Source organism: Pelodiscus sinensis, chromosome 17, assembly GCF_052426305.1.
Source record: "Pelodiscus sinensis isolate ZL-2025 chromosome 17, ASM5242630v1, whole genome shotgun sequence".
Classification (NCBI taxonomy): Eukaryota; Metazoa; Chordata; order Testudines; family Trionychidae; genus Pelodiscus; species Pelodiscus sinensis.
The window spans coordinates 17,869,271-17,895,958 of record NC_143068.1 but is presented as its reverse complement, the minus strand read 5'-3'; positions in this window follow the sequence as shown (position 1 = coordinate 17,895,958).

Here is a 26,688-nt window from a genome sequence, read left to right as displayed (position 1 = left end):
CAATGTCTTTCCTGGCATTGACTAAGGTGGTCCATTGTCAGGGGATACATAAGCACAGTGTTTCAGTCGAGTCTATTGACAACTGTTATTGTATTTCGTTTGACAACAAACCTGTCCAGGCGCCTTCGATCATTGTCTGATGTTGTGGTTTTGGGGGGCTCTCTGAGTCTGAGCCAGCACAACACACAGAGCAGCACATGCATGCAGCCAAACGATTATCGTCACTGAAGGAGCAGGAGACCTGTCAGGACATCCCTTCAGTGATGCCTTACTAGTACACATGTTAAGGTCTGATACATTAGTTCCAACTCTTTTCTACTTTGAGATACTCAGATTAGGGCCCATTTCCAATAGGGTCTCCCTCCAGGTTAGACTTTGGTGTCCATTTTGCATGTAACCTCTGTCAGCATTAACATAAATCACATGTAGCTATCAATGGGAAATAGATCCCCTGAAATACTGCTTTATTTAGGTCCTCAATTCAAATAGGGGCACTGGATAGGAATATCAAAGTGAGTTTTGACTGGTTGGAGGCTTACCCCTCATAGTATTCAAAAAATAGACGGTTTCCATGTTAAAAATGGTACAATAATCTCCTTTCGACACTCACTGAAATAATTTCATTAAGTCTCATCTCTTTCAGTAGGTTTTCTTTAGGGAGAGTACTTTGCAAGAATCAGCAATTTCCTTTGCTACTATGGTTTCTCAGGCAGATTTCTTTAGTTCCAAAGACCATTTGTAAAAAACCCTGAAATCACTGGTCTCTTAAAGATGTGAGGTAAACAATGAAGGGATAACACCTAATCCTATTAAAATCATCAGGAATTTTGAGAAGCTCTACAAGACACTTTTACAGGAAAATATTGTTTATCACTTGCATCCTGCGAGTGCCCAAGCATGGTCAGGGCCCCATTGTCCTGGACACCTTGGACACACAAGCAAAGGGCAGGTCTCCATTGCAGGGCAAAAGTCAAATTAAGATACACAACTTCTGCTACTTCAATTGTGTAGCTGAAATCAAAATAGCTTAATTTGGCTTTTGGTGCTGTCTGCACAGGAGGAAGGTGAAAGAGAATGTTCTTCCTTTGACTTCACTTACTCCTCGTGAGATTAGGGCTACAAGAGTCAGACTTAGAAGTCCTCCATCTTGACATTATTTTGAAATAACGGCTTGCTGGATAGACGCACACTATGGATATGACTATACTGCATCCCTCTGTCGGCAGAGGGATGCAGATTAGGCAGGTCAACATTGCAAATGAGGCAGGGATTGAAATATCCCACACCTAATTTGCATAAACATGGCCACCACATTTTGCCGACTCAGCACTTTGTCTGCAAAAAGCAGCAGTCTAGAGGGGGATCTGTCAAGAAAGAAAGCCTTTTTCAACAGATCCCTTCTGCCTTCTTCAAGGAGGTTTACAGGATCTGTCGAAAAAGGCTTTCTTTCTCAACGGATCCCCCTCTAGACTGCTGCTTTTTGCTGACAAGGTGTTGAGTCGGCAAAACGTGGCGGCCATTTTAATGCAAATTAGGCATGGAATATTTAAATCCCTGCCTCGTTTGCGATTTCAACCTGCCTAATCTGCATCCCTCTGCCAACAGAGGGATGCAATCTAGACATACCCTAAGTTATTTTGAAATAACATCAGTTATTCCGAAAGAACACTGCTGTGTAGATGAACCCTAACAGACAATCCTTTCCCCAACCGATTCACAGTTTAAAATCTTTTTGTTGGGATGGACAGTTGTTTTGACTTTTATGACAATGAGACGCAACCATGCTCATTATGATATCTCACTTGCCTCCAAGGAACCAGTGGGTGGAGAAGTTACAGCATAGATCAGATGTGACAGCCCTGTGAATAATACAAGGCTTCCCAGGTTGTCAGTGTATTGACTTTCAAACCAGTAGTAAGTCATTACTTTAAAAAAGTCTTCAGAATAATCTGCATTACAAATTTTCCATTAGCAGAAGGCTCTGTGCGCTTTTTCTTTTTTTTTTCTGACTGTTTCAGAAGCGTACACCTTAATGTCAGCTCAGAAGGTACCCTAGAGGACTTGGGGGTTTATTCTGATTTAGTGAAATGTTTTGGCATTGCATAAAATTTCAAACCCTGGGAATTCTCCATCAGACCTGTCCTTCCATATGTGTAATATGAGCAAATAATATTGCACAACTGAAGTTAAATTGGCATGAATTATTCAGAGCAGCCGAAACAACAGCTGCTATTCTTATATGTCTCTAATTTTGAAGGGGAGAGAATTGGAGGCCAACACTGACAACACAAGGGGGGAAGTGGAGGAGAGAAGGAGATGAATTGTTGCCCAACGCCTCATATGCTTCAACATCTGCAACATTGTGTTTAATTTGATAACAGAGACTGTTGTCCCTTCTGTTAGCAATAAGGGCAACAAATTGGTTGTAGCTAAAGTCTGTGTCCTCTTACAGGTAGAGAAATAGTGAACCTATTTCAAGTGACAGAGAAAATTCAAGTTTAAGAATGATTAAAGCAGTGCAAAAGAAATCTTCACATCCATGAACAACTAACTCTAAGGAGAGAGGTGGAATTCAGGGAGGCAAGTAGAGGAAAACTTAAGTGGGAGAACTTAAATCAATGTAAAATTGGTGTGATTCAGAGGACAGACAACTTCTGTGTTCATTTGTTAATGGAGTGCCAACAAGGTAAAGGTTTGCAGATTAAGTATAGGTGAACTTTAAAGGAGAAAAAGTTTCAACAAATAAATTAATAAAGAGTTCAATGTTTATTTTGGAAACAAGAATTATTTATTCCTCTGAGATAAATTCCAGTGTACTTAGTTTCAGAAGGCTAGCTGTGTTAGTGTGTTACTTTAAAAACAAGTATTCCTGTGGCACCTTAGAGACTAACAAAAATATACAGGAACAAGAGCTTTTGTGGATAAGACCCACTTCATCAGATGAGTTGAGTGGAAATAACAGAATCCAAGATATGGATACAGATATAGATATAGCAGCAAAAGAAGTACCTGCCAATTGTAGGATCTGTGTTAATGAGACTAATTAAGTGGGCTGGATGTGTCCCATTCATAGCTTTTGATATGAAAATGTGGATGTAAATGGCAGGAGAAATTGGCTTTGTAGTGCACTAACCAGTTAACATCTTTATTCAAGCCTAGGGTAACAGTGCCAGATTTGTAGATGAATTCTAGTTCTGCACTCTCTCTCTGTAATTAGGATATGAAATTCCTTTGTAGAAGAATGGCTACATTTAAATCCATGACTGAGTGGCCTGGCAGGTTAAAATGTTCCCCTACAGGTTTATGCATCTGATTTGTGTGTATTTAACCTTTTTCGCAGAGACTGTCTGGTTTGGCCAATATACATGGCAGAGGGGCATTCCTGGCACTTGATGGCATGTGTCACATTAGAGGATGTGCAGTTGTATGAGCCTTTGATATTGTGGCTGATGCAGTTAGGTCCTTTAATGGGGTCACTTGTATAGATGTGTGGACGGAGTTGGCAACAGAATTTATTGCAGAGGTAGGTTCCTAGCTAAGTGTAGTTGAGGTGTGGTGTGTGTCTGCTAGAAAGTATTTGCTTCAAGTTCATGCTCAAGGAAACTGAGTGATGACAGAATTAAAAGTTTCAGGATTTGGGTTATGACATTTAGATCACCATCCTATGAAGAGATATCAGATGATGTCATGATGATGCAAGTCCAGAGTACACACAGAGACCCCATTTCACTCAAATGAATGTTAGACTTGAAAAAAATTTCATAACAAATTCAATTTTTCTTAAAAGGAGGGGGAAATAGAAGCATAAAGAATACAGTTTAATTGAAAGTAACTGGGTATGTCTATACTAAAGAGAAGATTGAAGCTGCTGCTGTTGATCTTTTGGGTTTCGAATGAATGAGTCTAATTAAGACAGCTAATTCGAACTGAGAGCAGCACTTCAATCAATGCCAGTAGCTCTGCTTTCATAAGGAGTAAGGGAAGTTGAAGGGAAAGTGTTCCTGAAATTGTGTATCTTAATTCGATCTTATCCTGTAGTGTAGACATATCCTGACACAACTTGCTGACCATAAGCTGACCTGCAAAACTGGAACCAGGAAAAGATGATGGATGCAGTTTTTTATGTAGAGAGAGCCATCTTGTAGCAAGCTATATTAGAATGCAACGTAACACATTCCCCAGGCTCATGTTATGATACATATGACAAAATGTTGGCAATGTTTCTTAGAATTATGGGATCAAACCAAAGTATGTCAAAAGAGGGAATGGTTTGTTTGGTTTATAAAAGGAGAGAAAAAATATTAAGGAGTAAACATGTCTTGTGGATATTCCAGCTCCTTTGAAGTATGAGTGGACCTGGCATAGAAGGGAAGTTTTTATTAGAGTGGGAGCAGGAATCACTGAAATGGTGGTACATATTATGGGGTGTGGGTGGGTTGTAAGTCACAAAATACATGTAGATAGATCATTTCAGAATATTTGGGCCAATTCCTTGAGACTGTTTTTTTGTGAATCCAAATCGACTTTGTGTTGGAGGAGGGGAGAGGTGCAAAATTAGCTTTATTCACATTCTCAGTTACTTGAACCTTGTCCTATCCCATGGGGCACATCAGAGCAGCCTGAGTTCTGCCATAGGTGACACCAGCTGTAATGGTTTCCAAGGAACTGTTCCACATGCCACATATAGTATGAATGTACCAGCATTCTGGTCATGTCTCTTTTCCCCGGCCATGCCCTGACACACACCCTTTGCAAATTCCCAGCAGTCCTGCTAAACCAACTTTCTGCCCGTTGGGCATATGGAGAACACAGTTAAGCAAACTGAGAACTAGGATCTTACTAATATCATAGTGAGAGAGGAGGTTGGTTGCTATATGAAAAAATTCTTTCCCTGCTAGAGTTTCACTGTTACAGGAAATATTCCATCTGATGACATATCCCAGCTCTACACCAGGTATTGTTAGCACCAACTCATCACACTCAGCAGTTGCAGAAGGCACTGTAAGCTTGGTGAAGGATATAATTTCCCTTCCCTGTGAGGTTTCACTCCTACTTGGGAGTGGCTAGATGGTGAGCTAGAGGGTCCCTCTTAGCTCTTCTGGGTCACCAAAATTGCCTCTTGACCTCCAGGGGTAACATGAAGTCATTAAGTAAATTCTAGTGAGACAATGTAATCCACTTAATAGAAACAACAAAAATGGTTATCTATTAAGAACCAAAGAGACAAAACAAAAGCTAAAAGGGAGAACGTCTGATTGACAGCTACTGAGGGCAAATCTACATTACAAAATTAATTTGACATAAATTACATTGACTTAGAACCACCACGGTAATTAAACTGCTTTTACACATCCATATTGCACTGCTTATGTCAGCAGCATGTGTCCTCACCAGGGCTACATCTAGACTGCATCCCTCTGCCGACATTTTTTGGAGATGCAGTGCTCCTAATCCCAGTGCATCTAGAACAAAGAACCAGATAGTCTACATGAGGTGGTAAGTGCTCTCTTTTATGTCTCTGCCTAGGAAAGGCAGTTCTTGACTCCTCATTTTTTGAGGAGAACAGGATCTGCCGAAAAAGCCCCCGCTGTCGGCAGAAACACGGCAGAGCTGCGGCTACTCTTTACTTTCACTTTCGACACTGAGCCTGATTGGCACAGCATTAGAACGTGAGTATGCAAATGAAGCCTGGGATATTTAAATCCTGGGCTCATTTGCATTTCCAAAGTGCTTGATTTGCATCCCTCTGTTGGCAGAGGGATGCAGTCTAGATGTAGCCCAGGAGCGTTTGCAATGTTTTAAGTGTTAGGACAGGGCACTGTGGGACAGTTTCGGAAGGGCAGCAACAGATGATGTAAGCAGCTGTTCATAGATGCTGCGTCAACCTTGCTACATTGATCTAAGCACTATGCCTCTCACTGAGATGCAGTTATGCCAGTTACATCAATGGAAACTACATTTTAGTGTAGAGATTTACAGAGTTAGATTGCGGTAAGTTTCCTCATGTTGACCTAACTCTGGAGAGTAGGCCAGAGCTGAGGAACAGTAGGAGGCAGTTTCATATAGACACTGTCTTCCTTTTTCTGAGACTCATCTGCAGTAGCAAGTAAAATGCCCTTTTCTTGTCAGAGTCCAAACCAGCTAGCATTGTAGTATACAATCAAACCAAAGCTCTGTCTCCCACTCCTTTTTCATTCACCAGTGCAGATAAGTAGCAGTCAAATTCATAATTGGTCAATTAGTCCAATTGCGGCTGACTTAATAAATCAGTTAATCCAGTACCCATTAGAAGGTTGTGTGTTAACAACTCCGCAGTCAGTGTATTCTAACCATTAATCAGCAATGGACGTGACATGATACAATGAAATAGCAGTGTGAATCTGTTGAGAATTGTGAGTTGCAATAGACATTGCACTGGCCTGCAATGTTTCTAATATATCTATGTGAGGCTATCAGCCAACTCATGGACTCTCTCTAATAAATTTCAGTCAAGACACAGAAAATTCCAATCAAACCCAAAGACACAGACAATTTCCCCAGGCAATGGCAGTTTAAATGGTACTTGAACTGCTTAGCTGTAATTATTACACACACACATACATATATACTTACATTTGCCATGGAAATATAGATTGTATCCTATGGGTAAGGCACATTAATAACATATTTTAGAGGAATGGAGTCATGTTCTTGACCCAGACTTACATCCCAGCTCTTTCTTTGCTCCGTAAGGATACTAATTTGCTCCTGACCCACACCACTAAAACGGGCTGGAAATGTTTGATTTAAATTTTCCCCATTATTTTGTTTTTATTTTATTTTTTCACCATTATTTTGTTGGTTTTATACTTTATAATGTGCCAGCAGTCATAATTCATTGCACTGACGGTTGACATGTCATAATGTAACAGTTTGATATAATCCATTATTGGTATTTTGTATTGTCAAACTGTTTCATTAAAACACAAATAAGTGACACGTTGATCTAGAAAATATGATAAAATGCTTCAGTCATCTCTAAACAGCTGCCACCTTTATTTTAAAAATAATATAAAAATAACTAAAATAACAATATTTCAACTGCTATATTATCGACTGTTCTGAGAGGTCAGCCTTGCTAGTAGTGCATGCTACAAAATAATGTAATCTGAATAAAAATTATATAAAAATAAAAACAAAAGAAACTTGAAAATGAAATCTCAGAATGCCAGAATGAAGCATTTCTGAAACTGAAATTTTTGAAATTTTACATCATGGGAAATTCTCACATATTTTCTTGTTACTCTAATTTGGACCAAAAACAAATTTTGAAATGTCATAATTCATTTCAAACTCGAAAGCCTCCATTTTGACCAGCTCTCTACACCACACTCTGCTGGCCTGTATCCTGGCACCACCAGCTTTGCTTCCCTGTTCATTGCAGGAGCTAGTACCATTGTTTTGCCTGCTTATTCCTCCCACATGCTATGGGGAGGGGTAAATAAGTATACAGTGCTCCTAATCCCAGTGCATCTAGAACAAAGAACCAGATAGTCAACATGTGGTGGTAAGTGCTCTCTTTTATGTCCCTGCCTAGGAAATCAGTCCATGTCTGAACTCAATCCTTAATGTTCCCTCCAGTTCCTTTTTCTGCTCCTTCCAGAGTCAAAGGAAGGGAGAAAAGTGGTAGGAGATCATAGTCAGGTTAGGCATTAACGCAAGAGGGAAGGTGAGTAAAGTCCCAATTAAACAGAAAATATGAAAGCTAAATTACAGATGCATAAACAAAAACATGCATCTGACGAAGTGGGTCTTTGCCCACGAAAGCTTATGCTCCAACACTTCAGTTAGTCTATAAGATGCCACAGGACTCCTCGCCGCATAAACAAAGACTCCATCTCACCCACATAGAAAGGTTTACTGTGAAAGTGTAAAATATTTCCCATCATGTTTCTGAGCACAAGGCCTAATTAGGGTTGGGTAAAAATAGCAAGTACTTTTTTTCACAAATGTTTGTACTCACAAAATATTCATCATTTTGTTCTGGGCCATTTTGCACTGTTTGCAAAATCAGCTGTCAGTGGCATCCACAAATCAAACCAACAGACAATTAAATTCTCTAGCTTTTTGCCTGAAAAAATATTTGCATCTGCAAAACTGCACTTTCAAAACAGAGCATGTGCAAAAGAGCCTTATAAATCAAAATGCTACAGTGCCACTGGTCAGAATTTTTCTTTTTAAAAATGTTTTGATGGGAAAATGGCTTTTTCAAGGAAAAAAAATTCATATCATTGCAATTTTTTGAGGAAAATGTAAAATCTGAATAATTTCCAGCTTTCATGTGGCTTTTATTTTTTTCACTGAAAAAGTGGAAAAATCCTAAATAATTAAAAAAATCTTTCCTAAAATTAAAATAAAAAAGAAATAATGGGAAAAGCTTTCATGTTTGACCTGCTGTACATAAGGTGTCCTCAAGTACACCTATAAAAATTGTGCTTTTTAAAAACCAGATAATGATGCCATAAATTAAATAAAAGGAATCATTTATCTAGCTGAATAATCATGATCTTAGAGGGCCATTAGTGGGGGCTGGAGCTGCAGTTAGTAAATGGATGTGCAGATGTTAGCCTGGCTGGTAACTAGCCAGCTGGAGCCTCCAGCAAGGAATGGCAATTATCAGTAAAGCCATAGAATAAAACACTTCTCCAGTGTACTACAAATGATCCCTTTTCCAGATCTCTTCACATCCCCAGTTGAAGGCAATGCTCTGCGTCCCGCAATCAATATTTCACTTATTCTTCAGCTACCCTAACACAACCCTTAGCCCAAATCAATAAAGAGTAGAAAATATTGACTTAATTGGGATCAGGAGTGACAACTCTTTCTTTGGTTCACTGCTTCCTTGTTAATCATGTTGTTCACTGTGAGTTACTCAGACAAAACTTGTGTTCACTGAAGCATATGTACCCATTTAGCACAGTTATCAGTGCCATTTACTGTCATTTTCTCCAGGAAGTCATTGATCATCAGCAAGGACCACCCAGGTTAGGTCTCTTGAGGTTCAGATGAACCTAGGCAACAGTGGCCATGATATTCTTCAGGACAAATGTGTGTGTGGGGGGGGGAGGGGGAGGCGGGACATGCACTCATGTTCATTCTGCAGTTACATTAATTGCTAACAGAATCAGGTTCAGGCTTGATTAATTTTAGTGGCAAGCTATAAAATGTACATGCCACATATAAGCTCTTTTATTTCATTTCTAACCCAGAACACCGATTCAGCTTCCTTGCTGAGAGCTGGTCTGTAACAGACAGCTCTATGTTCACCAATTGCTCCAAAGGAAGCAAACAAACAAAGGCCTAAATATTGGGGCGGGGGAGAGGAAAGAGATTGATGGCTTTATAAGCATAGAAGTGTTTTAACTTTCCTCCATCGGTTTTATAAATTACTGCCATCACTGAACTTGATTGTTGATCACTCTTGTCCACAGTGGTGCTTGCTCATCACATTGGCTACTCTACTTCACCTTCCCAAATAGTTTAGCAGGAGATTTAAGATGGACAGAGGCTGCTGCTTTTATAAATCCTGATTTCATTAGTGATGAAGTGTCTGTGAAAAACATCCCTGAAAGGCTGTCTGCCCTCCATCTCCTACATCCCATAACTAGGTCTCCAACAGGAAAAACACGTTCACACAACTAGGATGTTCAGGGCCTACTGCAGCATAGTAATAAGACTTATGAAGAAAGCGATCCCTGGGAGGCCTCATTACAGGCATTGCTATGGCTAAATTACTGCTTCAAAGGGTGAAAAAGGCGTCTTCACAACAACCTCGCCAGAACAAAATGGAACATTTATGTCCAGATCTGTCTTTTGTTTCCTTCATAAGAGTATCAGTGTAAGACTTTCTAATTGGTACATAATGCAGTTTGTCATACTTTTGTTATGCTGTCATTATTTTTACCATCAATATGAACCCATCTCAACAGTGAGGCATAACTGTCTCCAATTAACTGATGAAAAATGACATCTGTGTAAATGTGCAGTGTAAATTCTGCCTCATCTATCTGAATACAGCACTTTACCCTCTGTAGCTTTATTTCACAGACAAAGTGAAATTGGAAGATGCAGTGACATTAAACAAGCAAACTTATCAAACAGCAACAACATTTCTCCCACTAAATAGATGTACAGTCCTGTCCATCTTGTATTGCAGTAAGGATGGGGAAAATACATAGTGAATATCTTATTGCGGAAAAATAAGACAAATTAATTGCAGAGATACCTTCAGTGGGAATCCCATTTTTTTTAAAAATAAAGGAACAGTACAGGGACTTCTTATACATATTTAAGAGAGTCAGGAACAGAGAATTACATACAAAGTGTTAAGTTTCATTTGTTTGTTTAGATTTATGCTAAAGGAGTTGTCTATCTGATGCATATATCTATATATGGCGGTACTGAAATTGTAAGCTGTCACTTTAAGTGCCCAGAGGCCTTTTTCTGGTCCAGGTTTCACGTTAAATGGTTCTAGGCCCCTATTCTAAGTAAGCTTGTAGTCTGGTATCATGCCCCATCTCATGGTTAGCTCTATATTGGCAGACCCCCTGTGCTATGCACAACTAACAGCAAGACCAGGCAACAGATATCCACTCTGCAATGTCCATTGGCAAATATGGATTTTTTAATGGTGAAATTGTAGTTTTCTTCTTATTAACAGGACAAACACGATAAGATAATAACATAGTATTTGCTGGAAGAAATTTTATTTTGCTTGCTGAATAATCATTACATTTGCATTGTTTTTATTCTTATTACTTGTTAAGCACAGTCAATGTGCCAAGGGGCTGTACAAGTCAAAGAGGTATAGTGGGTACACAAAGGACTTAGGAGGAATTGTAGTGACACATGTGCCTTGTAATGCCTTACTGCACAGATGAGAATTTCATCCTCTTGAACAGGAATGGGCAAATACCGGCCCATGGGCCAAATCCAGTCTGCTAGGGTTAACCCCTGGCCAGTCCCCACACTGCTGTATTTACTTGTGCCACCCTGAGTATGGGGGATCGGAGCTGCAGTTTGCTGTTCCAGCCAATGGGAGTTGCGATCGCCTGTACCCATGGAGACACATGTATATATAGAGTCTGCCCACCAAGGGCTAATCCTGGTGAAACATCACCATTTTATTGCTCACCTCTACTCTTGAATAAACTCCTAGACCCAAATGCTTCTTTCTGTGCATCTGGGGCCTGATCCAAAGCGCAATTTTTCATTGACTCTAATGAGCTTTGGAAAAGGCTCTTTTCTCATATTCTCTATATTTGAAATTACCAGAAGGGAAAGTACACATATGTTAAACTAGACTATATTCTACTTGAGTTTTAAAAACTCCCAAAATGTGGATTCAGGGCTATGAAGATGAAATTCATTATGGCTTTGTCTACACTGCAGGGATTTTTATGCAAGAAGCTTTTTGCGGAAGAGTTTTTTGCACAAAAGCACCTCCACACCTCAAAAGTGAATCACAAAAGCCATTGTGCATTGCTTTTGTGCAAGAGAGTGTCCACACTGCATGGACGCTCTTGCGCAAGAAAGCTCTGATTGCCATTAACAGAATGGCCGTCAGAGCACCTGTGCTTTTTTCTTTTTGCGCAAGAATCCCCTGAGGAGTGTCCACATATGCATTTTTGTGCAAGAGCTGTAGCGCAAAAAGGAGTTATTCCTTGTGGGGAGAGGAATAACTCTACCGGCAAAAGCCCTCTGTCCTGTCGATTTACTGTATTTTTGTGTGTGTGTGTGTGTGTGTGTGTGTGTGCAAAAACACGCTTGAGGTGTGGACGCTCTGCCGTTTTTTGCGCAAAACCAGCCATTTTTGGGCAAAAATCTTGTAGTGTAGACATAGCCAATCAGAATATGAAAAAGCAACCCACATTTGAAAATAGCAAATTTCAGCAAGACTCCAACCGTGCTTGTGTCCCTTTATCCATGAGATCAGTGGACTTTGGCAGTTTTCTAGCATTCATAACAAAATTGTTGAGATAATGAATTTATTAAGCAGAGTAAAATAAAGCTCATCGCAAATCCCATTGTGGCTGGAAAATGCATGATGTAAGGTTTTCTACAGTTTCATCATTCTTGCTTGTGCGTCCGTTAGCAGTAACTGCATACTTCACCATATTACTTATTTTAGATTATATAAGCTCATACTGTTCAATAAAATCCTGTAGTTTTTTTTCTTTCATTCAGTTTAAGAGATATGTTCTACATATGGTACAGTGTCACACTCAGTCAAAATTTGTTTAGCTATTCTGCCCCTCCCCCCTGTAATCCTATTATATGCAAACTATCAGTAATATTTTGCTCAGTATGGTCTCTTACAAAGAAAGACAAATATTTTCTCTAGGAGAATATTTTTAAAATGGGGTGCTTTTTAAAGTATCCAAATAATTTGGAAGGTGAACTTTGCTTTTTAAAATAATTTTGCCATAAAGATTATTAATAGTTTTAATGCATTTTTCAGTGGACTTTTGCACACATTCACTAAATTTATTGTTAGCTTTCCTGAATCCATAACAGAATGCTCCAATGAAAAACTTGGTTTTATATAACGTCATGAACTTCTGTAACTCTTTTGTTCCCTGAATGCATGGTCAGGCTATTTGACAATGCATATACTTACCTTGCTTCCTGCTGAGAAATGTTCTAGTTTGACATTATTTTTAACTATAAAAAAGAATCTCTGCTTTTGTTAAGCTGCAGTATTTTTAGACATTTTTCAGACTTAGTATTCTGCTAAGGTCCTCTAAGATTTCTCTTTCACGTCACTCCCTGACAACTCGGATGAAACATTAATCCACATTCAAAGGCACTTAAAATCATTGTTTTGTTTTCCTTAAAAAAAGAAGACCAACCATATAGGTCAGACCTTGCGAGCTGTATTAAAGAACAAGTTAAGGATTTTTAAAAAGAGAAACTCAAACAAGACTTTCTCCATAATTCACATTTCAGGCAAAGGCTTAAAAGATTAATTTATAATTGAGTAAAACTTTTAAAATTAAATTGGTGCAACTTGATGCACAAAGATGTCATTCTTGCATAATTAGGCTCTAAATTGGGAAATACGCATATAAGTATCTTTAATGATATGAGTAGCACCATTACAATGAATGGGATTACGCATATGAGTAAAGTTAAGCACATGCATAAGTGTTTGCAAGATTGGTGCTTGCAATTGGATGCAAATCACCTAAGGACACTTTGCCGATTACCAAATATATAAAATAGTAGGCATTTAACCTGTCTCAAATATATAGTAGATAATTTCTGTCTGTGAGCCTCTGTGTCTGCCGGTTTGGTCAAGAACTACTCCTAAATGTAAGAGTTAGGACCACCAAATTCAGTATACAGCTTTCCCTTATCCTAATGTAAAGCAAGATAAGGCTTGGTTATGCCAGAAAAACGGAATGTGCCTAGAATCAGATTGTTTCCCAGAAAACCATGCAGAAAAGAGACAGAATTACCAGGCAGGCAAAAGGGGCTGTCTGTGCGCCCCCCCCTTTCCTCCGCAGGACTGCCTCCCCCACTCAGGTGTTGTTTTGATAAAGCTTCGCTTCCCAATTCATATGGATACATTCGTTGCCCGCCCTTGACCTGGGTGACAAGAGCAGCTGCCCAGGACAATATGCTGATGGAGGGCACATATGAATAGTCTCACATGACCTTACCTGAGGCCACCCAGCTAAGCAGGAGGGGAAACACAGCAGCCAGCTCAGCAAGGATCAGGGAGGACAGAGGCACTCACTTGTCTTGGGTAAATCCTCTATTCTGATGGGAACAGCAGCAGGGTGGGTGCCCAAGGGGAAGGGGGGGCATCCTCCCTAGGACAGAGGGCCCCCCGTAGAAGCCATATTGGGAGAGGGTGGGGCAGGCTGTGCTGGAAGACATCCAGGGTGGGCAGCTGAGTTTGGTGAGAATTGGAGTATGCGTGTGTGTGTGTGCGCGCATGGGTGCAGCTTCTCTCTATGTTCTCGCTGGCTGGGATTTGGAGCAGCCCTGCTATCTGGGTGTGTGTTAGTTTGGAGCAGGTCTGAGTGCATCCCTTCTTTTCTTCCCCTTCCCCCATAAAAGCCCCAGGCCATAGGGGAAATGAGGGGAAGGGTTGGGCTACTGGCTGGGGAGGAGGGTAGGACACTTGAGTTGTTGGGGGAAACCTTTAACTTCTGTCCCCCCTTCAGCATAGTTGGCCCTCACTGGTTCAGAAGCTTCTCTCACTTTTTTGTTGTTGTTGGGTGGATGTGTGTGGGGGGGGGCTGCTGCTCCTCCTTCCCCAATATGAGGCAGGTGGGTGGGTATAGAGGAGATAAGCTGAAGTAAGGGAGCTTCCAAGGCTTCTGGAGAGCAGCTCAAACTATGGAGGAAGAGCCCACTGAAGGGCGAGTGACCCACTCAGGTTTTTCACCCACTGTTTCATTTCACAATCTGATGCCATTCAAAAAGAGCAGCCTGCCTTTTGTGTGTTATAGACTGGGGAAACTATTTAATCTAAAATATATCTCTGAAAGGACAGGCTTGGCTATGAAGGACTGTGACCACTCCCTTTGAATGGGGGAGAAACAACAGCCCTGTACTCAGGGGAGCAAAGGACTGAGCAGCTTCCAAGGGAAATGAGGGTGGCACCATGCTTGGAGTGGGGAGTTGGGGCACCAAAATGCAAGTTCACCCAGGGTGCCATTTTCCCTTATGCCAGTCCTGTGTAGCTATTCCCCTTCATCAGGGAGTGAGGGAAAAGTGCACAGCTTGTTGCATTCCTCACTCTAGGTGAGGAGCACAGGGGGCAGACTATCCTGGACCTGCCCCAGCTAGTGGACATGCACCCCTCTCCTGGCTGTGCCCACTGGAGCTGCAGAAGCCATGTCAATTTGTATGTCACCTGTCCCCAAGCTGTTGTGGTGAGAGAGGGCTTGGGTAGCCCTCTGTCTCTGGGGCAGCCTGCAAACTGTATCCCTCATCCCCAGGCCCACCCCAAAGCAATGATTCAAATGAAGCATGCACATATTCATTTAATTTTCCAAAAAAATAAAAATTGAGTTAAGGATCAGGGCAACACCATGTAAATCTAGTATGTTATATATAAATTATAATTTTATATGTATAGACAGTATGTATGCACACATGTTCATTAAGCATATAAGTAGCTTCATTGACTTTAATGGTCAACTTTACATGCCTAAATGTAAGCATGGGATTTAATGCCTTGAAGGATCGCCGTTTTCTTACATTTGTTGTAGCCCATAGTGGACAACACTGGTTTTCTAAGATAGCAAAGAGAATCATCATTAATTCAAACATATCTGCCAGTTATATGATGTCATCAGTATAAACTACAGGACCCAAAGGCATAACCTTTAACTCCTCATCTACAATTCTTAATGTCCAGTTTAAGAATATGATTAAAAGTAATGGTGAGTCCATGTCCCCTTGCTCTCCATGAAACTTAGAGATGAACCAGTTGCTTAATTTTCCACCAGATCTAAAACTGGGATGCAAAGAAGAGCTGAGAAAATTCATGTATGTCTGTCAGTAGAAGAGCTCCCTCTGCTGATCATGTTCAAAATAGGCTCTCCAAGGGCATGTAGAGCACCGTTAGGATCCTTGAGATGGACCAGATCAATTCAAATTCAACTCATCAGAGTCTTTTAACTGATTTCCATGGGTGTTGGATCAGCAGAGTGTATCTTATGTTGAGTCACAATAAATGTTGTGAAGTGAATGTGCTGACCAACCATATGGTAAAAATATTTTCTTTTTCCATTAAACCTTTCTGACACTGTCATGTTCATGATACTACAGCTAGACTTCCGCTTTTTATCGGAAAATGGTACGCAAATTGCACTCCGCAATTTGCGTACCTTTTTCTGATAGTTTTGTCGGAAGAGGCTTTTCTGAAATTTGGTCTGTCTACATTGGGCCAAATTTCAGAAAAACCTCCTCTTTTGGAAGAGCCCTTCTTCCTCATGGCACAATTAAGACAGGGCTTCCAAAAGAGCGCATCTGCTCTTCTTCAAAAAATGTCGGAAGAGCAGACACGTTCCCTGGATGCTGTGGAGTTTTCCGGAAAAAACCCATAGTCTAGACATAGCCTTAATGCAAGAGAAATGTCTAAGACTGGAAAAATCTTGTAGCCTTATAATGTATTAGTTACACTATGGCTGTGTCTAGACAGGCCAGTTTTTCCGGAAAAACTTGCCAGCTATCTACACTGGCCACTTGAATTTCCGCAAAAGCACTGACTTCCTACTGTAAGAAATCAGTGCTTTTTGCGGAAATACTATGCTGCTCCCGTTCGGGCAAAAGTCCCTTTTGCGCAAAACTTTTGCGCAAAAGGGTCAGTGTAGACAGCTGAGATTTGTTTTGCACAAAAAAACCCTGATCGCGAAAATGTCAATTGGGGCTTTTTTGCACAAAAGCGCATCTAGATTGGCCACGGACTCTTTTCCGCAAAAAGTGCTTTTGCGGAAAAGCATCCGTGCCAATCTAGACGCTCTTTTCTGAAAATGCTTTTAACGGAAAACTTTTCCGTTAAAAGCATTTCCAGAAAATTATGCCAGTCTAGACGTAGCCTATGAGCTCCAAAATAAACATTTGTGACAACTCTCCTTTCCCCACCTTGGTGTACTAAACATGTTTGATACATAGTTTTAATTAAAAGTAAAGCAATGCTCTGCCCTTAGATGTGCTAGTCACTTCCATTGAATACTGTAAGAGTTTGCATGTGTGTATATTGTATATGTCTATGGGCAGAATTTATTCCACAATAGAGTTTGGAAATATCTGAACGAAAGTGCAGTTCACATATTGAAAGTATTTTGCTTCTTCATATGCACTGAAAGCCTTCATAAAGCTTTGACATGTTCTGTTTTCTAAAGAACATAGGTGAACTTCATTCTTTTTTGGAGTTTGTCAACAAAATAGCAAAGTCCATTTTTTCAAAATCTTTCAATAGAGATATAAAGCTGGAAAGTCAGTATTATCTTTCATTTCTAGCTCATTTGCACATCCTGTCCCTATGTTATGCTGCACTAGGGACAAACATTATTTCCAATGCACAGTCATGCACAATGACTCTGAAGAGTTAAAATAGTTATTTTGAATTGCTTTTTCTGAGCTCAAAACTGCTGTGTAAAGTAAAACTTTAATATAAGTCTCCAAATATTCCTGCACTAGGGTATTTGAGCACCTATGTCAAGTGCATTTGAAAACTTGGTCTAAAATGTCAACAAAATTACCTGTTCAATCCTTTTGTAAAGACTGCACAATCTGCAAAAGAGATCCAGGAATAAAGGAACCCCATATTTAAAAGGTCTAGAAATTCTGTCAAGCTAAAAGCTGCATTTTCAAAAGACAACTTTCCACTAAGTTTTCAGCAGAGGCCAACTTCATTTGGGGGTCAATCCTATATTTTGCTGGAGTTGCACAGTAATGAAATCAGGCAAATATACAAAGCATAACCCTAAAGAAACTTTCTAGCTAACTTCTTTTTCTGTCACCTTCCACAGATTTCCAGTGAGTCTTTCAGTCCCTCTTTCCTCTCTTTTTCTCAGCCTCTGTTGGCATAAAATTTAATCATTTCAGACCTCTTTTTCACACTACGATTGTGTATTGGGGCACATTTTTTCATCACTATTACATCATTAATAATCAAACTATAGTTGGTTGCAATCTTACTCTCTCTGGCTATGTCTACACTATGAGTTTTTTCAGCAAAAAATATGCACATGAGGGATTAATTTGCATAAGTCACAATCTCATTTGCATATTTTCTGCTGATCCGTTTTTGTGCAAAAAAAAAAGCAGTGTGGACGTTTTCTTTTTGCGCAAAAAAAACTTTTTCCGAAAGATCAGTATACCTCCTTTTTCGGGGGATAAATATCTTATGAAGTGGTGATAGAGTTGTTCTGTGACCACTGCTGCATTCCCTGTTGGCTTATTGGGGCAATGTCAGGTAGATCTGTATAGCAACACATACAATTTTCCTATTCTTGCTCCTCCCTCAGCCCACACCAGCCTCATTCAAACACCTGCTATGCTCCCAGAGACAAATTCCTAAGTATTTCCTAAATTTCACCCCCTTCAAAGCAGAATCACACTATGTTGCATTAGAAGCCTTCTACAACTACAAGAGAGAGGAAAATTTTCTTTTAAATTGGTGACATACCATTTTATCCCAGGGTAGTATCACTGGAATTCAATGGCATTACTCCTAGTTTATATCAGTGTATATGAGAGGATAACCAGACACTGTACATGTGTCCATAATTAAATGAATCCAAGTAAACTATTATTAATTGTGATTTATAGTTTTCTTTTAGGCTAGAAGAGACCAATTTACCTCCTCACAAAAAAAAATGTAAACACGCTACAAAGGCAATTTCCCCTCTCTTGATGTTTACATCTCCCCATCAGCTGCTGTGAATGAGCCACTTCCCTCCTGACTTGATTAGCCTAATTAATACTGGTCCTACACTTGATAAGTAACTTCTTTCTTTTGTTGTACTTTTATATATATACCCTTGCCTTTGTAATTTCCACTCCAATTCATCTGGTGAAGTGGGTTTTACCCATGAAAGCTTTTCCCCTAATAAATCTGTTAGTCTCAAAGGTGCCACAGGACTCCTTGTTATTTTTGTAAATACACACTAACACAGCTACCCCTTTGAGACTTTTCTACATCAAGGACTAGTGTTTCATTCTTATATGTAAGTGTTGTCTGCATGTAGTATATTTAACATGCTACCACTTATCCCAAACCACACAATTCTTGACTTACATTCTTCTTTCATACTCAGACTAAACTCTGTCCCACAATCATTTACACACATAAGTAACATTATTCCCAGTGTGTCATCCTACTGTACTCATATGCATAAGCATTTGCAGGGTGGAGTTTCTGGGTAGTAACTGCTAGTTCTAATTAGAGCTGGAGGAAATAATAGATTTTTAGGTTTTCTGTCAATTCTAAAAATTGTTTTAAAAATGATTTTGGGTTGACCTGAAACCAATTATTTAAAAATACTCAGCGAATCAAAATTTTGAAAAAATAATTGTATCCTGCAAAACATTTTCTTTAGCCTTAATCAAGCAACATATTTCTTTTCAATTCTGAGCATATTCATTGATTGTAAATAAAATTGAAGGATATTTTAAAATTAAACACTGTTTAAAAAATATTTTAAAAAATCCTTTTGAAAATACCTAAATAATATGTTTCTGGTTTGGAGAATTTTAGGATTGGTTTGGTTTAACTGAAACAATTTAGCAAATCTGCCTTCTGGGGGGGGGGGATGGCTGAAAAATGTTGACCAGCTCTAATTCTAATGGCCTCTGTGAACTCCCAACAAAATCAGTTCAAAATCTACTATAAATACACATTAACTGCATCACCCTGATAGTTTAGAAATGGACACCCGCTGAGCTGAAGCATCACTTAGCACGACTCTATTGTTTAATGATTACTGACCAAGCCTTGCTAGAGACTCAAAAAATCATCCATTGAAATGTTCTCTCTTCTCCTTTTGATTCTAGAAATTGGCTAGACCAAGCTCAATAAAACCACTAGTCAGGTCTTTCTGTCTTTATTATCCGTGTAAACATGATACAGGTCTCCATCACCTGTTGGAATTATCAACAAAATCGAGCATCCAACTACTTCAGGAAATCAGCTCCTTTGCTCTTGCATGCAGACAGTGAGACAAATCTTGACCCCATCAATTTATTGGGAGATTTTCCGTTGGCTTCAAGACAATCAGGATTTGGGCTTCTGTCTTGCATTGGGGGAGAGGGGGAGAGAAAGAGAGAGAGTCTATTAGAGAGAGGCCACTAACGGATTTTTGATGCTGTCATTGAAATAGCATAAAGAAATTTTTTTCATTACACTCATACCTTTTCATGAAAGGTATGATGTAACCCAGTGTAAGTATCTCTTAAATGAATGGTAAGCCACTAGGGCATAAAAAAGAGAAGGGGAAAAGAGACCTTTTTTTTTCAAATGAATATATATGATGGTCATTGATTACAGGGCCCCAAAGTGTGCAGGGATAAATAGCGCAGGACCAGGGCTAGTGACAGACTTCACTGGGCCCTGGGCAATGGGGGAAGAGGCTCAGCTCTGATTCTGGAAGGGGCTTGGCCTTCTGTGGAAGGGGTGGAGCTAAAGTCAATCAGACCTCAATGCTGCCAGTACTATGCCACATGGGGCTGTGCCAGTCATTTAAGGATACACTATTTAATAAACAAAGATCAATATAGGAAAAATATCAGAGGAATATCTGACTTTGCATGGTTCGCACCATTGGAGGTTGTGAACATTTCAGGAGAATGGCCAACTTTGTGGGATGTCTGCTCTTTGGAGCCAGTTTCTTAGCAATTGCTCACAAAACGTCATCAGTGTCTAAACCATCCCTAACCCAGATTCAGCCTCCAACCCAAACTTGGAATCCTTCCTTAACCCTAAGCCTATTCTGCACTGGATTCTGCATGCTGCTTTCTTGGGTCATCTCTAATATTTGACTCTTATTGAGAAGAGATGGGACATCCTTCTCCTCCTCCATAGTAACAGAAAGTGATGCTATTTCTGCCTTAGCCTCATGTTTTCTTCCTCTTCACACAGTGTTTGTGTGTGAAGGGAGCAAGTACATCTTTTATTTTCTTCCGTACTACTGTATTGAATTCCTCTTTTGCTTTTATTGCTTTCCCAGCAAAGTCTTAATTTAGGTGGCATTTGTCAAATTAAGGTTTTTGACCTAAGAAGGGATCACAAACTCTGACCTGAACATGGGACTTCCATTAATGTCAAATAGAATTACATGCCTGGTCAAGGCTATATATGACCCTTTAGAAAGAAAGCAGCTTTGTTGATGAGGGAGAAACGAAGCAGGTGATCTGAAGAAAAAATGAATCAGAAGGAAAATGGTGACACTCTTAAAGGAAAGTGAAAAAGCAAAACCAGATCAGAACTGTACATGAAAAAGGGGTTTCCATCTCAAATACAAGACAATGTGAGATGGGAGGGAACTTTAAGATAGAAATGCAGTCATTATAAAAGAAACATTTGTCTGATACCAAGACATTATTTAACATTTCAGATTAGTGCAGTGGAAAAAGAAGTATCAAATCTTGGAGTGGACAGTAAAGACAGTTATTACAAAGGCAGACACTGTCTTTTATGTATGGTCCCAGCAGCTTCGGAAATGGTTTAACAAGGAGATGAGGCCTCTATATACCATGTCATGAAAGGGGGAGATAAAACAATGAGAATGGGTAATTAGTTAAACTAAGAAGAGATGGTTTCCTTTCTCTAATACCTCTTAGACAGTTAAAAAATATGGCTATATGTCTATGCTGTACTTCATTAAATTGCAATAGCTTATGCAGGCCCCCATACCGTAAGGCTGTTGAAGGTTTTGCAAAACTTCTAAGTGACACAAGGCAGACCTAAGAAGTCACTTTCTCCAGGAAAAATGATTGATCATTAGAGTGGGATCAATGCCTTTTTGTGCTAAGCACTATATAAACATATACATTGCATGTTCATTTCATTGCATCATCAACTAGCACATTCTGCTTTCTGAGAGCCAGTACTGAATTTGTGCTTTTTTTTTATGAGTTTCTTTTACCTGCTCTTGTATGTTGGGGGATAGGGTTGTTTGTTTTGAAATACTGTTTCAATTATACGAGACAATGTCCAGGAGGCCAGTAGTTAAATCTGAGACTGAAATAAAAAATCAGGAGAGTTCTTCCCTTTTCTCCCCTAAATCTTTTGCCCAAGTCGGCTGTCTCTGTTATCTTGAGGGAGAGGAATAAACCCAGTTCTGCTGGCACCACTCAGTCTTTTCACCTACATGCCTCCCAATCATGGTTCAGAGTCTGAGCCATCATTGGAAGTGTTCTCCATGCATGGCTTCCTCTTTGCTAATGGACTGGTATGGATAACAAGTAGACTAGATTCTGTATGTACCTTCTCTCTACAGTCACACTCTTTGAAAGGATGCTCCTTTGCACTATGTGGGCTAAATGCATGAGTCACTATTTTATGTTCAAAGGGAAACTGTGTTATATGTTATGCCTCAAGATAATCTTTGGGAAAAAGAGGCCTGGGACCAGCACCACAAATCATGGGAGCAAAACAGAAAACAAAGGGAAGTATCATGGGCAGTAGGAAGGGAATAAAGCTGAATGGCACTTTAGACCCTTATGTGTGTCTACACTGCAGGGTTTAACTCGAAATGAGTTACACAAATTGAGCTACATCAACTGCATATCTTATTTCGAAATGACTTATTTTGAAGTAAGGAGCATCTACACAGCATTTATTTCAAAATAGAGCACTCTTCCTCCAACTCCCCTTATTCCTCGTACAATGACGGTTACAGGGATCAGAGTAAGTCCTCCAGCTTGAAAGTATTTTGACACTATTTTGAAATAACCACCTGCTGTGTAGACACGAACTAAGTTATTTTGGAATAGCGCTAGTTAATTTGAAATAGGGTTGCAGTGTAGATGTACCCCTTGTCTGAAAAATTTCTCACACAAAAGCCCCAAACAAAGATCAATCCTTAATATTGCTGACTGTGTGGGAAATACTCCAGTTCCTTGGTTCTTTGCGAATATCTCTTGTGAAAAGGGCCCTAAAATTTTACCATGGTCAGTTATAAATGTGTAGGACAGGGGTCAGCAAACTCCGGCACGTGTGCCACAAGCAGCATGCAAGCCAATTTGCACTGGTATACAGGGCGGGAGCACTAGCTCCGGCTTCCTGCTGGAGTGGGAGAGGCTCATGCACGTCTCTAGGGCTGCCCTTGCTCAGCCTGGGGATGCAGCTCCTGGAAGCTAAGGGACTAACCCCTCCCCCCCCCCCCACACACACACTATAGGCTCTGCTTCTTGCTTTGGGAGGAGGTAGGGCTGGGGCATGTGGTATGCCAGGGCCCGGGATATGCATCCCTGTTCCCCATGTGCTGTTGTGCCCACCCAGCCAGCCTGGGCTCTACCTGTCCCAGTCCCGGAGCCTCAACCTGCAGGAAAATGGCTGGGCAGAGAAGAGAAGAGACTCTGCCCCGCTCTTGCTCTCCCTGCCCCAGCGCTGCTCCTGGGGGATGCTAGTCCCCGCGCTGCTGCCCTGCTGGTGAGTATGCTGCGGGCACAGGGATCTGGGGGCAGGAGAGGGGGTGAAGGAGGATGTGGGGGCAGGATAGGAGGGGTAGGGGTTTCACTGAGGGGCATGGGGCGATGCAGGGGATCAGGCTGGGAGGGATCATAGAGCTGAGGGGAGCGATGCTAGCACAGAGGGAAGTTGGGGGGATACAATTTTACTTTGCAGAAGCTGCACTTTCCTTTACTCCCCACTTCTTTGCTTCCTTCCTCAACTAGCTAGTTGGCTGCATTCTCACTCACTCACCTTTTCTGTATTACTCCCCCAATTCCTTCCTGCCCCAAACTCCTTCTTGTACCCACACCCCACACCCTCTTCTGCCACCAAACTCCCTTCCAGACCCTGCACTTCTCACCCCGTCCTGCACCCCACCTCCCGCCCAGATCCTGCATCCCTATCCCACTTGCTGGCAGTCCTGTCCCACACACTGAACCCTTCATTTTTGTTCCCACCCCAGAGCCCAAAAGGGGGCCACAAAATCCACTAATTTTGGAACCCCAGAAAAGTAAATCTGGACTATGGGAAACCCTGAACCTCAGTCCCCCCATCGTTTCCCTTCACCCTGTGGGGCTGGAGTGCCAGAAGAGTGAGGTGTCTCACTTGGGGGCCACATCAGTGAGGATTGGGCATCTTGGGAGGAATTTTTTTGCTTCTCACTTGTGTGGTCCCCAACTGATTTTTCTGTGACCCCGACCCAAAAAAGTTTCCCCACCCTGCCCTAAATAAAGAAAATATTGAAACCTTTTGTGTTGGACATAATATTTTACTTTATTTAAAATGAAATTTGATCTTGAAAAAGTTAGAACACTTAATCTGTTTCATAATTTAAATTAAACTGTTCTCCCGAGCTGCAGCACTAGCAAAATGGCTTGGGTGTAATTATGTCATTAACTAGGAGTTTCTGTTATCAACTGGTAGTCGGCAGAAAGGTTTGCGTGGACTAAGGTTGCCCATGGGTGCGTGGTGAAGAGAGCCCCCCATCCCCACCCTGGGAGAGTGGTGTGGCCCAGGGCTGGAGTGTTAAATCATGCCATGCCACTTTGGAAAGGTTGCTGTCCCCTGGTGTAGAGTTTTCCATCTTAACAGTAGGCAGAAACACCTTCATTTTTTGCCACACTGTCACTTGAAGTCCATCCCTGTCTTATCAGGTTCACAAGATACTTGCCATGAAATTCAGGTCATTAGATCAGCACAGAGAAGGAAATTCAGGTAACAGATGCCATGTAGCCAATGCTACTTTCAAACATTTTTATGAATGATTCTGTACCTACCTAATAATGTCCAGACCATAATTTTACAGGTGGTCTTTTCACATCCTCATTGTGGACAAAGCATTTATGCTTCTATAATTTACATAAATTATTTGTATCCATCATAATTTACTCTTTTTTTATCATTCAAATTCCATTATCCATCTCTATTGTTTTCACAGCGGAGACATATGCATGGGAAGAAAGGCATTTTTAAAGATCCTCTATTATGATAAAATGCCTAATGTTATTAGCAATAAATGTTATCTACATATTATTACTGTTAAACCCTATTACAATGAATAAACCAGGTGCTTGCTGGCACCTCTCATTTGGGATGAAAATCACATTATAAATTCAAGTTCTAAAATTTTCCTGGAAAGAGAAACTGTGTACTTTTATTGCCAATTCACATGAGTGAAAGTCAATCCCATCAATCTTTTATTTTCTTTAATAATTCATGAAATTGTATGAATCAGCAAGTAATTGGTTGTTAGAGACACGCTTCTGTGCATTTTTTTCCAGTACTTGTGTGGATTTATGCCTCTGCATACAACAGTTAGTGCCTTTAAACAGGGACATTTAAAAGTTTCCACTTACATACAAATGACATTTAAACAGACCCTTTGATTGATTTTCAGTAGGTAAGATATCAGCTTGGTTTCTGACAAAATAATGTACCTGACAAAAGAGGCTCTGTGGTTTTCCCCTGCGGGTTTTGAGCAATGCATTCTCAGGATTATTTTGAATCTGATTATTATTAACTTAGTAAAGGAGGTGGGCTAAGTGATTGAGTGTTACTTTGAATGTTCCTAAAATGGGAGTCTCTCTCATCCTGAAGGCCTGTCACTTGTTGGAGTTAGTCAGCTAAGGGTAAAAGGATCGAAAGTGTTTTGGAATACTAAAGGTATGTTTACACTGCACAAAGACACCTCAGGCATGCTGACAGGGAAGGGGAGCGCAAAGGGGGCAATTGCCCAGGGGCCCAGAAATTCGAAGGGCCTGGGGTTCCTGGCCATCACTGCTGATACTGCCTCAGCAGTGGTGGCCAGAACCCCAGATCATTTAAAATCACTGCTGGAGCACTGGGTGAGAGTCTCCAGAGCCTCACCCTGGGCACTCAAGATGGCTCTGAGAGCTGGCAGGAGGAGAGGTGCTGGGCCATCTGAGTGATGCTGCGGCCAGTTACCCCAACTCCACCGCTTCCAACTAAGGCTCTGCCCCTTCCAGGAGCATAGAGCTAACACCCCCCCCACACACACACACACACAAACACATTGCCCAGGGGCCCAGTGATCCTGTCATCTGCCCTAAGGCACTAATGGCTGTATAGACTTTCAGGTTTGTCCTGGAACCTGAGCTCTGATACCTTCACATTTCCCTTAATAGTGGGCTTCCAAGTCTAGAAGTCTACATAGCTCTGACTCATTGGACTATTTCATTGTTATCTCATGCGAGCCAGCCACAGAGGTCTAGTTGCTGTGTAGACATATCGGGTATGTCTACACTACATGGCTCCATCGACGGAGCCATGTACATCTGTTTATTGGGCATCTGTTTATTGCCATGTACATCTGTTTATTGAATCGCGGCTTCATTTAAATTTATATGGCTGCCGCGCTGAGCCGACAAACAGCTGATCAGCTGTTTGTCGGCTCAGCGCGCTAGTCTGGACGCTCCCCTGCCGACATTAAAGCCCTTTGTCGGCAGCCCCGGTAAACCTCATCCCACGAGGAATAACGGGGCTGCTGACAAAGGGCTTTGATGTCGGCAGGGGAGCGTCCAGACTAGCGTGCTGAGCCGACAAACAGCTGATCAGCTGTTTGTCGGCTCAGCACGGCAGCCATGTAAATTTAAATGAAGCGGCGATTATTTAAAGCGCCGCTTCATTTCCCTTTGCCTACAACCCTAATCTACATGGCTCCGTCAATGGAGCCATGTAGTCTAGACACAGCCATCATAATTAAGAGACTTTTAGCTTGTCTACAGGAATCATTAGTTTGCAACAAACTTGAGGAATGTGACTCTATCGCCACTTTTGGTTAGAGCATGTGCTCAACAGGCACAGGCCTCAGTAAGAGGTGCAGGCAGTAAGAAGCCAAATTGTACTGAGGGGACCCCAAAAAGGTTTGTGCCTCTAGGTTGTGTAATTGAGGCTCTTTTGCTATTACTTTTTCACCATTGTTACCATCAGTTCTCTCCAGTGGTGAGAGCATTAGCATAATGTAGCCAGCATTCCAAGAGGCTGCCAAT